The 12,725-nt window shown below is 45.8% G+C and overlaps 1 protein-coding gene across 11 annotated transcripts in view; it reads right to left on the bottom strand.

Moving 5' to 3' along the window:
* MCF2L (MCF.2 cell line derived transforming sequence like) overlaps window positions 1–12,725 on the bottom strand; it is a 1,277,242-nt gene that overhangs the window by 824,693 nt on the left and 439,824 nt on the right. The window lies entirely within an intron of this gene.

Raw genomic sequence — 12,725 nt, 5'->3', positions numbered from 1 at the left:
ATGCCTGGGGGTCACCCTCCTGAGTGAAGCCCTCACGAAGCACAGTGAGTGTGCAACACCCTTATGTGGCACACAGTAAGTGTGGCTCCTGAAGACTTCTTTGCCATTGAGCCCACATCTGTAATACGGTACAGATACAAACAAGAAGTGATCCCTCTGTTGTGTTACTTGAACTTGGACTTAACCCTACAATGCAATGTAAGGATAAATTACTATTCTTTACTCCACTTGAATCCTACGTACCACATAAGGTAAGAACAGGTGGCGTATAGAATAGCAAATATATACCTATCTGGTGATGTAGTGGTAGAAAACGTAGTCAATGCATTATTATTGTGGGTCACTACTGCCGGCCTTGATACAGTGACATGAAAACTGCACAATTCAAGGTTTATCCTATAAAAGACAACTACTCCCAGCGTGGCTTGATGACGGAAATGAGGCAAAGAGAGATTATGGCTTAAAACTATTTGAGAGTTATGCCTAGGAATGGCGCAGATTGTTGAGCTTTGAGGGAGTCACAAAATATTCATGAATATGCACATAGTAAATTTCTATGCATACTCCCAGTCAACAATTTCTTTTTCTACACATTTCCTTCAGGAGTACGTTTTTGCTGGGCCGGTAATGTGCAGGAGTGAGTTAAGTCGATCTGAGCATCTTCAGCTGAACTACGTTTTTTTGTCCCAGTTGAAAAACTCCATGAAATGTTGGGGAATTCATACCCCTTTCCCACCCTCAAAATCTGCCTATCCTTTAACAATAATAGTTTTATTTATGTTTCCCAGGCAGAAACGGCTCAAAAAGAATTTACAGAGTGCACTTTCATCCAGAACAGGGTGCCCTAGTGCTAGTCATGCTGCAGAGCACTCGACAGAATAATGAGGAAGTACAGGCAAATAGAAATGTTTCAACACTTGGTGGAACATTATGTGGTTTTCAGTGGATAGGAGTAGGAACTTTTTTGCGAACACCCGCAGTATAAAGTGGTTTGCTGCCTTTTGCCTGTCCAAGCCCCAGGCATGCCTCTTTTCCAGCCGCTACCTCTAGAAATAACATTGTGGGAAACCTACCATGCTAGATTAGTGGAATCTCTTTAGCACTATGCCTTTCCTGCTGTAAGAAAATTCTGAAGACCCTGATTCTGGGAATCAAGATTGCATAATTTAGGCGTGCAGGTCATTAAACAGAAGTTCTACTTATGTATAGATAAATGTTTGAGAATCATGTCCAATATTATTTTTCCACGTTTCCCTACTTCGGCAAAGAGGGAAAGTCCATATCAAGCCCATTCCAGCTCTACAATCAACAGTTTCCTGCGTCTTCAAAGGACACTTTAGGAAATCAACACACAACTTGGAAGAAATTAGCTAATGCCTGCAAACCCTTCGAAACAATGCATTTTGTCCATTGACTAAATATTCGTTTTTTGGCGCTGTTCTACAAATGATGACTTTTTGTGGAGGACGGCATGCACATTTACTTGGCTCCTCTTCCAGGGCAGCCGCAGTTAATGCCTCAGGTTCATACCAGTTCGAGTAGTCAATTTGGCAGTGACTACTGAAAACCTTCTGTTTTTCATCTGCAAGGCTACAAATGAGGACAAAGAGTGCAAAAGAGGGCATAGATTGATGGTGTGCTCGAAGTAAGGTTATGGGAGACGTCTGCTGCACAGTACCAAGCAGTACCAGCTGGCGAGGAATACTGGAAGCGGGGAGGGGGTGGATGAGGCAGCCGGCCACTGCACCTCTGGGATCTTAAGAAGTCAAGATTAACTTGAAGGATTTAGAAAGGTACAGGTTCGCTGGATTTGCTTCAATTAAAAAGGCCCTTTGAGTATTAAGATTGAGATTGCATTGGGTGTAGAATAGATATTTAAATTCCGTGGGATAATCCGTAATAATAATAATTTATTGCGCAGTTAATTAAAACCGTTCTAATATCCATGACATACATTTTTCCAGCTGAGTAATAATGCTGGTCTCTAGAAGTACTGTCGCGAACCAGCCACAGGCACTGCCGCATTGTGTCACCAGGTCTTAATTGTGCTGACGACAAACCTCCTATTCCGTTGGGAAACAGCCTCCTTGCAGACGGCAGCTGGCAGCTTCTATACATAACTACGCAAAGCAACTACAAACCTGCCAGCTAACAGGGTTCCTACGTGCCAGAGAAGAGCCGATATCGCGCAATGAGCTGGAAATCCCTGATAGATGGTACAGAGCCTTTAAGACAGAGTAGGTTTCTAGCTCATAAGTCCAATAGGGACTTTGCATTCTACCCCAAAAACACTACAGAGGGTTCAGAAGCCTTTGTTTTTGTAATTTTAAGAGGGCAGTAAAGACTTTTTAGGCCATGATGGGCTCTAAGCCCAACCCCTTCTCCACTCCTCGCCCTTTTGTGCCCCACCAGGATTCTTTAAGAGGAAAGCCCCACCCCTTCTCAAAGCCCCACCCTTCTCTTGCACAATAAAACGTTTTTTGGGATGGCAGGTCTGCAGATGCTTAATAAAGTAACACAAACCAAGCAGAGTACCTATTGCAGTTTGACTACCACCGCTACAGCATGAACCATGAAGCACGTAGAGGGTCAGATTCTCTAATAGCGCAGCAAGAATGCACAAGGTGCCATGTGTCCACACATGTTCGCTAATTCACTAAGAAGACTTGTGTCACACGTACAGCAGTAGGCAGTAGCCCTGCTTTAATAGGTCGCAGAAGTTCTGCACACGTCACTAGTTTGATTCTATTTCCGATCGTTATTTTGCTAATTTGGTGTTATCATACAGCAGTGGGAAGTATTCCTGCTTCGACCCAGTTTTCAGTGTAGGTCCAAGTGGGCCATATCCATGGCAGATTTTCAGTATATCCCATAGGATGCATTTACATACCATGATTGTAAATGGATCTCGTTTTAATACTCCATCATCATCATGAACAGTGGCTTGGACGCAACTCTCCCGACCTAATTTGGAAATCCCTAACTTAAATGGGTTTGTAAACTCCAATTCTGAGCCTACTGTGACTATGTTTTTCAATGTTCTGCCACTACCACATCATCATAAAACAGCACACGTTTATACAGAACATACATCAATTAAGGCCCGGATATAGAAATACCATTCGATTAAGGCTCCTGACAGCACTTCTACAGTTACTAAGTACACCTCTACATTGCTAGTCAGTGGGACCTGTACAGAGCAAATATATGAACAGTTTGGTTCAGCACTTTGGGCTCACCCACCCAAAAAAACACAGAACTCATTAACACTGGCATTCCAGTATATTTGCACATGTCCACAAAACCTAATTGCTCTGGTGTGAGATGGAAACCCTTAACACATTGGTGGCCGACACAGATCGAGGGGGGGCAGGAGGTGGGTAAGGCTGTAAAAAAAGAAACCAAAAACGTGCCCGATAGCAGCGTCTCATCTACACTGTCTCTTCCCTGAGGTCGGAACAGGAAACACCCAGGCTCCCCTCTGAGCCAATCAAAACACAGCAAAGCAGCGTTGTGATCGGTCTGAGGACTGTGGTTCGGTGTTCAGTCAGGGAATAGAATCCCTGGCATGTTCTCAACGCAATCTGTAATGCAGCTTGAGTGGAGAACATGCAAAGTGTGTTTGACAGTTTGGCCAGTCCTTTAGTGGTAGCCAAACATTCATGCACACGTGGAGTGGACAAACCTCTGTCATCGGAGCAGCCTGGCCCGCCCGCAAACCTGCCAAAGAAGGAAAACATAAAATGATAATAACCTCAAGTTATTATCATTTTAAGTTTCATTTATTTCACTGGTGCAAAGCAGTGGGGCGGGGCTCCTCAGCCCTAGCGGAGGAGCCACCACTGACTTAAAAAGTCATATCCTGGACTATTGAAAAACTCTACTAATTGCAAATTGAGGGTTTACAAGTGCTCATTAACAATAAACACACAATGTGCTCCAGGGCGCCTATTATTCTACTATGGAGATGCTTATGAGCAAGAAGAAAGCCCTACAGCATGCTAGGAAACAATAATGAATGCTAGGGCATAGGTGGCAACAAATCCCTCTACAGGCAAGAAACACAACAGAACCCCTTAGATACATATACACAACTCGTTCATATGGTGACCATTCAAGTGCCAAAGGCCATTTGGAGTGCTGGCACAATACTTAACAGCGAATTGTAACTCAATGGCAGACATCTGTCATTTAGTCAATAATGTCCCACTTTGCTATCTTGACAGTTATCATATGTCTCACAGCGCCAGAAGAATTACCACATACAAACTTCCCAAATAAGACATTTAATAGAACACTTCACATGCATACAAAACAAGAAATGCATGCCAAAAAAACTGGCTATCACTCCCCTCACTTCCCCAAACAACACATCATACACTGTCATGCATCAGACAGACTTTGGCAGGAGACTTTACACCTATCCAATATGGCCCAGATGCATCATGTAATCTGTTTTCACTGTACTTACCCCAGCCGTCAAATATCTAATCACAGGTTAACAATAATTGGTGGGCATAACACTGAGGGTTGTGGTAGATTCTGCCCAAATATTGCTCAGCAGACTTTGCATTCAAAGGCAGAATGGTCAGAATCCATGCAGATTTGTCGGGCTATGACATGGAGATTGGGAGCACCCGCTCAGAACTAACTGAATGGATCTTTCTCCGAGAGAGCTTCCAGCAAAGTAACAGTTGCGCAAAGTGCTCCTCAGGAACCTATGATGCCTGTTAGTTCCCTTTTTACCTTTGAAACCAATAATAGTTGGTATGAATGGGGTGAACAATGCTTGCATGCTGCCCCCACCAATCCAGAGAAATCAGACAACCACTTGTTTTGCACAGCCAAATATACATAGACAACAGTAAATGCATAAATGAAAGATACTCTGGGGCAGCACATAACCTTCTTCAGAACCAGTCCTTCACCCCACATTAGAAGTGTGATCACAGCACTGCAGGAAATATATTCGAGATCCGTATTGGGGAACACAGGTAGTTTGGAGAGGTAAGGAGGGACATCACAAAGACCCTAAAGAGAAAATCAACCTAGGAAGCAAAGGCAGCAACCTACGGAGCCATGAAGAACAGCACAAACGTAATCTTTATGTAAAACCCTAAACACATCTATAGTAAGTCAGAAGACCAACAGGAAACCATGGATGTACATGAAAATAAGCAAGCAAACTGGGTTACATTTGGCTCCAGGAAAAATATACCATCCTTAGGAAAAGTCACAGAATCAAAGAAGGATTTGACTAAAGCCCCCAAAAGATTTAAACGAATCAACAGGTGATGTAAATAGTAACATAACTCCAACAGGGATGAAGGAACTTTCACGCACAGTCAATACACGTGCCAGATAAAGTGAACGCCATGCGGAGCTATAAAAAATCATAAAATGCCACTGGGCAAAAAAAAAAAAATCAAGAGACAATCGATAGTGATGTTTAGGATCAACCCAAGACCATTAGTCTTTCAATCAAAAATATGGAAATCCAAGTCTAAACAATACAATTGAGCTGGGCTCTTTCTCGAAACAAATCTTAATTACCTACAAAATGATTCTCCTCTATTACCATAGTTGAGAACTAATGCATCCAGGGTCACCAATCAATGACCATAAGCTCTTCCCAGTTACCCGAGGTATCCTAAATCACAGTGACCGAGTAATAATTTTCTCGAAAGCTAAGCAAATACGAGAGCTGAGCTATTAGGGCTCTCACATTCATTTTCTATAGAAACCATTCACTTGTGCTTCCTATACACTGGTGGGAGATTTGCATTCCTGTTGACCAGTGAGAAGGGATACCTGGTTCCAAATCCAGATTTATTCTGAATTTGATTAAGCAGTATATGCCCATTGTTTAATCCTCCAAATGCAACTTTTGCAGAAAAAAAACTAGAATAGGGTAGAATGTTGGGGAGAGGGAGGATACAAGTACATACACAAAGCTAAGAGGCACATGATAAGAAACTAAACTAGAGATGGTTAGGGCGTGGAGAATGACAGATCTACGGCCTTGTTAATAAATGCCTGCCTGGAATGAAAGCACTCTCCAATGGCTCTGGGGATATATTATCCTCTCCCCAAGTAGGGTTAATTAATTGAACGAAAGACTGTAATTGACGACAGTGTCAAGTACATTAGCCCTTAAGTAATCGCTCACCATTACATTATTTAATTTAAAAAAAAATCTTTCTATTGATTTTTGATTTTAATACGGCAGTAACATTAATAAACAGTGTTACATGGTCAGCAGCGTATGTCTTTATGTCACTTACAGCAGTTCTTTTAACTACAACATCTTTACAAGTAAATATTCGTTGAGCATGTATGTATGACCGTACCAATTGAATTGCACCAGGACGGTCATCATCGTTCAGGGTTTGAGGTTGTGAGAAAGCCTACAACCCGTTCATGTTTAGGCAGTAACCTTGAATTGCTGGAGTGATGAAGAGAACCATGGTAAACTGTATTTTCAACCACACAGTCGGGAAGGAATTAGAACTGGGAGCCGAGTTGGCGTACCTTCCCTTGCCTGCGCATGGGTGGGCGAATGTCGTCTATTATGTTTATGCCGCTTACTGCAGCCATATGTCCCCCGTGAATGTGCCAGCGTCTGTCTTAGCTGTAGGATTGGTCCCTGTGGGCGCCCCAGAGATACTAATCACGTGCGCTGCATTGTCCATCCGGGACGAACGTCAGTGCTGGTTGAACTGGCAGGTCAGCGTGTTGTTGCAGTGCCATAAGAGTCGCCTCCCAGTGTGTAGCTATTGGTAGTTTCCTAAGGCCTGTTGTTTCTTCGCGGCGAATCGCGATGCCCTCTGCCCTAGCCCATGCAAGTGTGGAGTGTCTCCAAGCCTGGAAGTGCAAAGGGTCTGTAGCCTTCCATTGCTTTGCAATTAGCTGTTTGGCTGCTATTATACCCAAGTTTAAGAACCTGGATGTAAACTTGGTGTTGCTCGTTCTGCAGAATCGATGCAACAAGTATCCCGCCCATTCAAAGGGTAGTTCTCTCTCTGTGCAGGCCTGCGGTGCGCCTGCCACGTCTCTCTAATAAGTGTTAAGACTGGTCCAACTCCACAGCATGGGTATCAAGTCTGCGTCTACAATAGAATATCTAGGACACGCGGTGTCAGTACGGTGAAAGTATCTGTTAATTTTGTCCGGCGTATAGTAAGCCAGCTGCATGATGTAATATTGGATCTGCCTGAACCTCGCATTCCTGGTGGTCTTAACTAGGCTGGCCAGCACCTGTCCCCACTCTTTGTCCGAAAATTGTCAGACCCCCTTAGGCTTAAATAGAGCAAGACCTAGGCAAACTGGAATGCCGCGTGTTGGCGCAGCAAAGCTGCGAACCATCGTATCAGGCGTGTGCCTTGTCCTATTACATGCAAGTATTGCACAATTAGGTGTGTGGGTGGCTCGGTTGCTCGGTTTCCCAAAGCGCTGTGATCGCTGCCAAAAAGATCGGTGCAGGAGAAAATGCCCTGCGGGGAGCCCATCTTGTTCGATCATGGTCTCATGTGGAATCAGGGCACCCTCACGGTAGAGGTCTCCCAGAGTCTGAACCCCGGCCATATGCCACTGCTGTACCACAACAGCAGCAAACATCCCCTGTCTTTTAAGAGCACCCTCTAGGGGGAGGGCGGGGCATACGGCATGATACTGCGAGTTATGTAGAGACTTCTTTTATAACATCTATGTTCTATGTTCGGCCATATAGACTCAGGAGGCTGTGTACTGGCACCCGGATGAAAGAACTGGAGAATCTGAGACCGGGTGAGCGGCGGAAGCATGGTCGCAGTGTTGTGGCATTGGCAACCTGCCATTCATCTGGCCACCCATTGAAGTTGCGATGCCAAGAAGTAGTGATCTAGACATGGTGTGGCTAAGCCCCCTTGGTCAGTGGGCAGATATAGTTTTTTAATCGCCACCCTGTGTCTGTTGGAGCCCCAAATGAAGTCCCTGACCAACTTCTCTAGTGCAGTAAAAAAAGGAAACTTGCACAGGAACAGGTAGATTGGCAAAATAGAACAAAAAATCTCAGTAAGGCCACCATTTTCACTAACACCACTTTGACGGTCACCGCAAGAAAAAGCGGGCTCCAGAACCGCATCTGGGATTTGATGTCCATGAGCTTCCTACCTAGGTTGCCGTCCAAAAGCTCAGTCGGCTGGCAATCTATTCTGATTCCAAGATTTTGGAAAGTATCTGCAATCCATTGCACCCATACCCTGTTTAGTACAAGGTTCGGGTCCGGGACACCTGTGCTAAAGGCATAAAGCTTAGATTTACCAACGTTTACCTTACGTCAGAGATAGCCGCAAATTCCCACAAGATTTGGACAAGATTGTCAGGTACCTCAGTGATATCGTGAAGATAAATTAATAGGTCATCCGCATATAGCAATACCTTATGTAGGCTGTTCCCTAGCTGTATGCCCCCCGGTGTTTGCGTCCATATCGACTCCGCTAGTAACTCCATTGCAAGAGCGAAGAGGAGGGGGGACAGTCGCACTGGAATCGCCTCCAAGATGTATGGACCCATCTTCACCTTTACCACTGGGTTCGTGTAAAGCAGGCGGACTAATTGTAAGAAGGCAGGGACTAGCTTGTACCTCTCGTGAGTGGCAAACATGTAGTTACACTCGAGAGAGAGTCGAAGGCTTTCTCGAGATCAAGCACAAAGCAGCCTGCTCTCGGATATGCGCTTAGAGAGTAAGTGGCTGTGCAGAACAAACTGCGCAGGTTAAAAGAGGTGCTGCGGGCTGGCACGAAACCATTTTGATCTGTGTGTACCAACGTGGGAACAACGTGTGCCAGCCTTTCAGCCAATACCTTCGCCAGCAGCTTATAATCGGTGTTGAGTCGGTTGAGGGGCATATAGGAGCTCATGTCGGTTGGGTCTCTGTGAGGTTTGGGCAACGAGATTCGGTGAGCCTCACGCAACGACGGGTGGAAGTCATCCCACATCTTCGGTGGCTGTGTAGAGGGCATGCAGTCTTGGGCCTATTGCCACCCGATATGCTTTATAGTACTCTTCCGGGAGTCCATCTAGTCCTGTGGTCTTCCCTGTGGCCAGTGACAAGATCGCTTCCTCAATCTCCTCGAGTGAGATTGACTTGTCCAGCGTATCACAGAGTGCAGTCTCTATCTTAGGCAGTTGAACGCGGTCTAAAAAAGCAGTCAAGGCGTTTGGGTCGCAGCTGCAGTGGGATTGATACAGTTGATGGAAGTGTTGTGTCAGAGCCTCTTGGATGTCTCGCTGCATGTATATCAGCGTACCCTCGCTAGTTTGCAGCACTTCGATGGGTTTACGGGTGTGTTCTTTGTGGGTTAGCCAGGCTAGAAGTCGTCCCACCCTGTCAGAGGTGGCGTACATTTGTGCTGTGTGTGCTGCGTAGTTATGACAGCAGAGGCGTTCTATTAGCTACTCATGCTGTGTGCGTAGCGTGTCCAGGCGCTGTTTATCCCTTCCCTTTCCTTCCCCATCCACATAATGCTGTAGCAGCCATTTTTCTATTGCCGTTAGTTCAGATGAGAGTTGCCTGCCAATATTCCAGGTCATACCCATGCAATGACCTCTCATGGTGACCTTGAAGGCCTCCCATTCCATTAACACATCCTCTGCCATATTTTTGGTTTTCTCAAAATATGAGAGTATGGCCCTGCCTAAGGAGGAGCGAAATGCTGGGTCTTCCAGCGCAGTAATTTGGAGCCTCCATGTGAGGGCAGGGGGACGCCCGAAATCCAAATGCAGTTGTAGCATTTGCGGATTATGATCAAAATGTGTCCGGCCTAAGTATTCTGCACAATGTACCAGGGGTAAGAGTACTGGGGATACCACTATTCTATCAAGTCATACATGTAGGCCAAATACCGCTGAGTAGTATGAATAGACTGGGGTGTGGGGGTCGGTGGCGCACCATATAAGTGCCCAGTGAGCTAGCCAGTGTGTGAGGGCCTGCGCATTTGGACGCTGCCGTGGTTTTGGACAGGGGCGGGAACGATCTATCCAGATCCAAATTGAGCACAGAGTTGAAATCTCCCCAGAGGAGCCAGGGCATGCCACTCCACCCAGCCAGTGTCATCGTGAGGTTGTCTAAGAAGGCTGACTGACCTACGTTCGGAACCAAGAAGTATGGGTTGGCCATTGAGTCTGCCACGGACTAATTTTTATCTGCCTTTGGGATCGATTAGTGCCCGATCACAAGTGAATAGAATCCCAGCCTTTACCCAGATGAGGACACCCCGCACTTGAGCCGAGTAGCTCGTAACGTACCCTTGGCCTCGCTATTTACTTTGTAAGCATATCAACTCTGCCTGGGAAATGTGTGTTTCCTGGAGCATTCCAATCCCGGCTGATCTGCGATGCAAGATAGTAGATAGAGTATCTACGCGCAGGTGTGTGTTTGCCGCGCGCATTCCAAGTCACTACGTTAACTTGCACCATGAGTCTTTCTGTAGTTGATCAGGTGGGCGACAGGGGGGTCAGGCCGCTGCAGTGACTAATATGTGTGACTGTACTCCTACTCGGTGTCTTTGATAACAAAACATATCCTTTAAATAAACAATGCAAAACTGTCAGGGACGAATTCCAACTAGGGTTTCGTCCAAACTAGGTTGCCTAAAGTTAGGCTGTAACTGTGACTCTAGGGTTCTTGCAGGGTGGACCTTTTAGATATGTGCTTGGCATGAGTTGTGTCGGCCTTCGGTGTTGTGCGGTCGCCTGAGTGTTTACCCAGCCAATCCAGCCTGTCGGGGGAGCCGACACACCGCGCCTACCCCATTCTGCGCCGCTAGGCATGTGTTAACTGTGGTGTCATACGTGGGAGCGCCAACCTACATATCGGAAAAAAATTGGTAAATACAGTGGGGGAAGGGTTACATTATGCATCACACTTTGTTTGCCGAGTGGGCAGATACTTGTGCATGCTTAGTCCTAGTACAGTGGAACCGTCTGCCTAAAGTCATATGATGTCATCTGCCGTCTGCGGTGTGATGTTAGGCAGAGGATTTTCTCCAGGATCGCCTAGTCCGGAGGATACGGAAGAGTTTGTTTCAGAGGATTGGAACAGGTTCTGCTGACTCTCAGTGTTTTGCGGCGCGGTCACCAGGACACGTGTAGCCCTTCCTGTCTCTCTGCCCTTCTCTGCTGTAGGTCAGGAGCTGCAGCGCCCACCATGGCATTTGGCCGGGATTTGCCACGTCCACCGCGGGCCCTTCGCCTTCTGTTTGGTCTCCGTAGTTCCACTTCTGCGGAGGAGATGGGCCCCCTCCATTTTCCTGATTCTTCCAGCCAGTCCCAGACATCGGCAGTTGAATCAAAGAAGCGTGTCATTCCGTTTGGGACTACCAGCAGCCTGGCAGGGAATAGCAGAGAGTAGTTGAGGTCGAGGTCTAGCAGCTGCCGCTTCACTGTTGAGTATGCACTCTTGCGTCACTGGACTTGTGCAGTGTAATCCGTGAAAAGCATGATCTGGTTGTTTCCTATTTTTAAACTCTGCATCTTGTGGGTTTCGCGCAATATTGATTTTTGGTGCGTAAGCTGCCTATTACTAACTGTTGCTCTGTCGGCATTCAGCTAGCGTTGTGTGAACAGGGCCAACCATCCGTGCCACAGCTTTTTCCCCCCACTTATCCGGTGATGTCTGCAAGTTGGCCACTAACCAGGCAGATGTCACTCTTGTTGTTGGTTATGCCTATAATTTGCCACCTGTCGTATCTCCAAGCAATTAAATGATGTAACGTTGTGTGTAGTAGGCCTGATTGAATCTTCATTGCAGCGCCTGTGGGGCCCTGCACTATTTCTTAGCGATTTCCTTTTTTTTTTTGTTTTAATGTTTTTATTCAAAACATTTTTACAACGTTTATTCCCCTAACTCCCCCCCCACCCCCTGCACAGGACATGAAAAAAAGCAAAAAATACAATCAAGTTTTGTTTTTTCCACGACCTTACTATATCTCAAGTTACAATAATTCAGCCTGGCAAATTATACTGGGTAAGCTAGAGCGTCATTAAAAACAGCTGGTAGAAACCCCTTGAAGGGCGAATATCTTAACATAACCCCATGCATACAGCTTGAATAATATTCCTGATTTACATTATACACCTGCCTTGAGACCCTTTGGAAGTTCTATGTTTCCTGCCACCCTATTCTTCTAATCTGTTATTGGTTTCCAGATCTGCAGACCAAGGGATCTGCCCTTCTTCCCTTTTCTGGCGTATAGCGCTTTTACCATGTTGTATATATAAAAGCCTGGCCAACCATTGCTGCATAGTAGGAGGGAGCTTGTGTCGCCATGCTGAAGCTATGCATAGACGAAATACTGCCATGGCTACAAACAGAAAGTTCTCCAACTGTGATTGCTCTCCAGTCCCGTCCAATCCCATTAATATTACTTTGGGTGTCATCGTTAACTTACAATTCAGTGATCTATCTAAAAACCCTTCGATTTCTTTTATCAGAGGAACCAGGTTGGGGCATTCGCCAAACATGTGAGCTATGTCTGCCTCCTGGCGTCACTGGACTTGTGCAGTGTAATCCCTGAAAAGCATGATCTGGTTGTTTCCTATTTTTACACTGCATCTTGTGGGTTTCGCGCAATATTGATTTTTGGTGCGTAAGCGGCCTATTACTAACTGTTGCTCTGTCGGCATTCAGCTAGCGTTGTGTGAACAGGGCCCACATCCGTGCCACAGCTTTTTCCCCCCACGTA

The sequence above is a fragment of the Lissotriton vulgaris genome, chromosome 8 (assembly GCF_964263255.1).
Source record: "Lissotriton vulgaris chromosome 8, aLisVul1.2, whole genome shotgun sequence".
NCBI lineage: Eukaryota > Metazoa > Chordata > Amphibia > Caudata > Salamandridae > Lissotriton > Lissotriton vulgaris.
The sequence above is the reverse complement of the archived record's forward strand: the minus strand, read 5'-3'. Positions and strand labels throughout refer to the sequence as shown.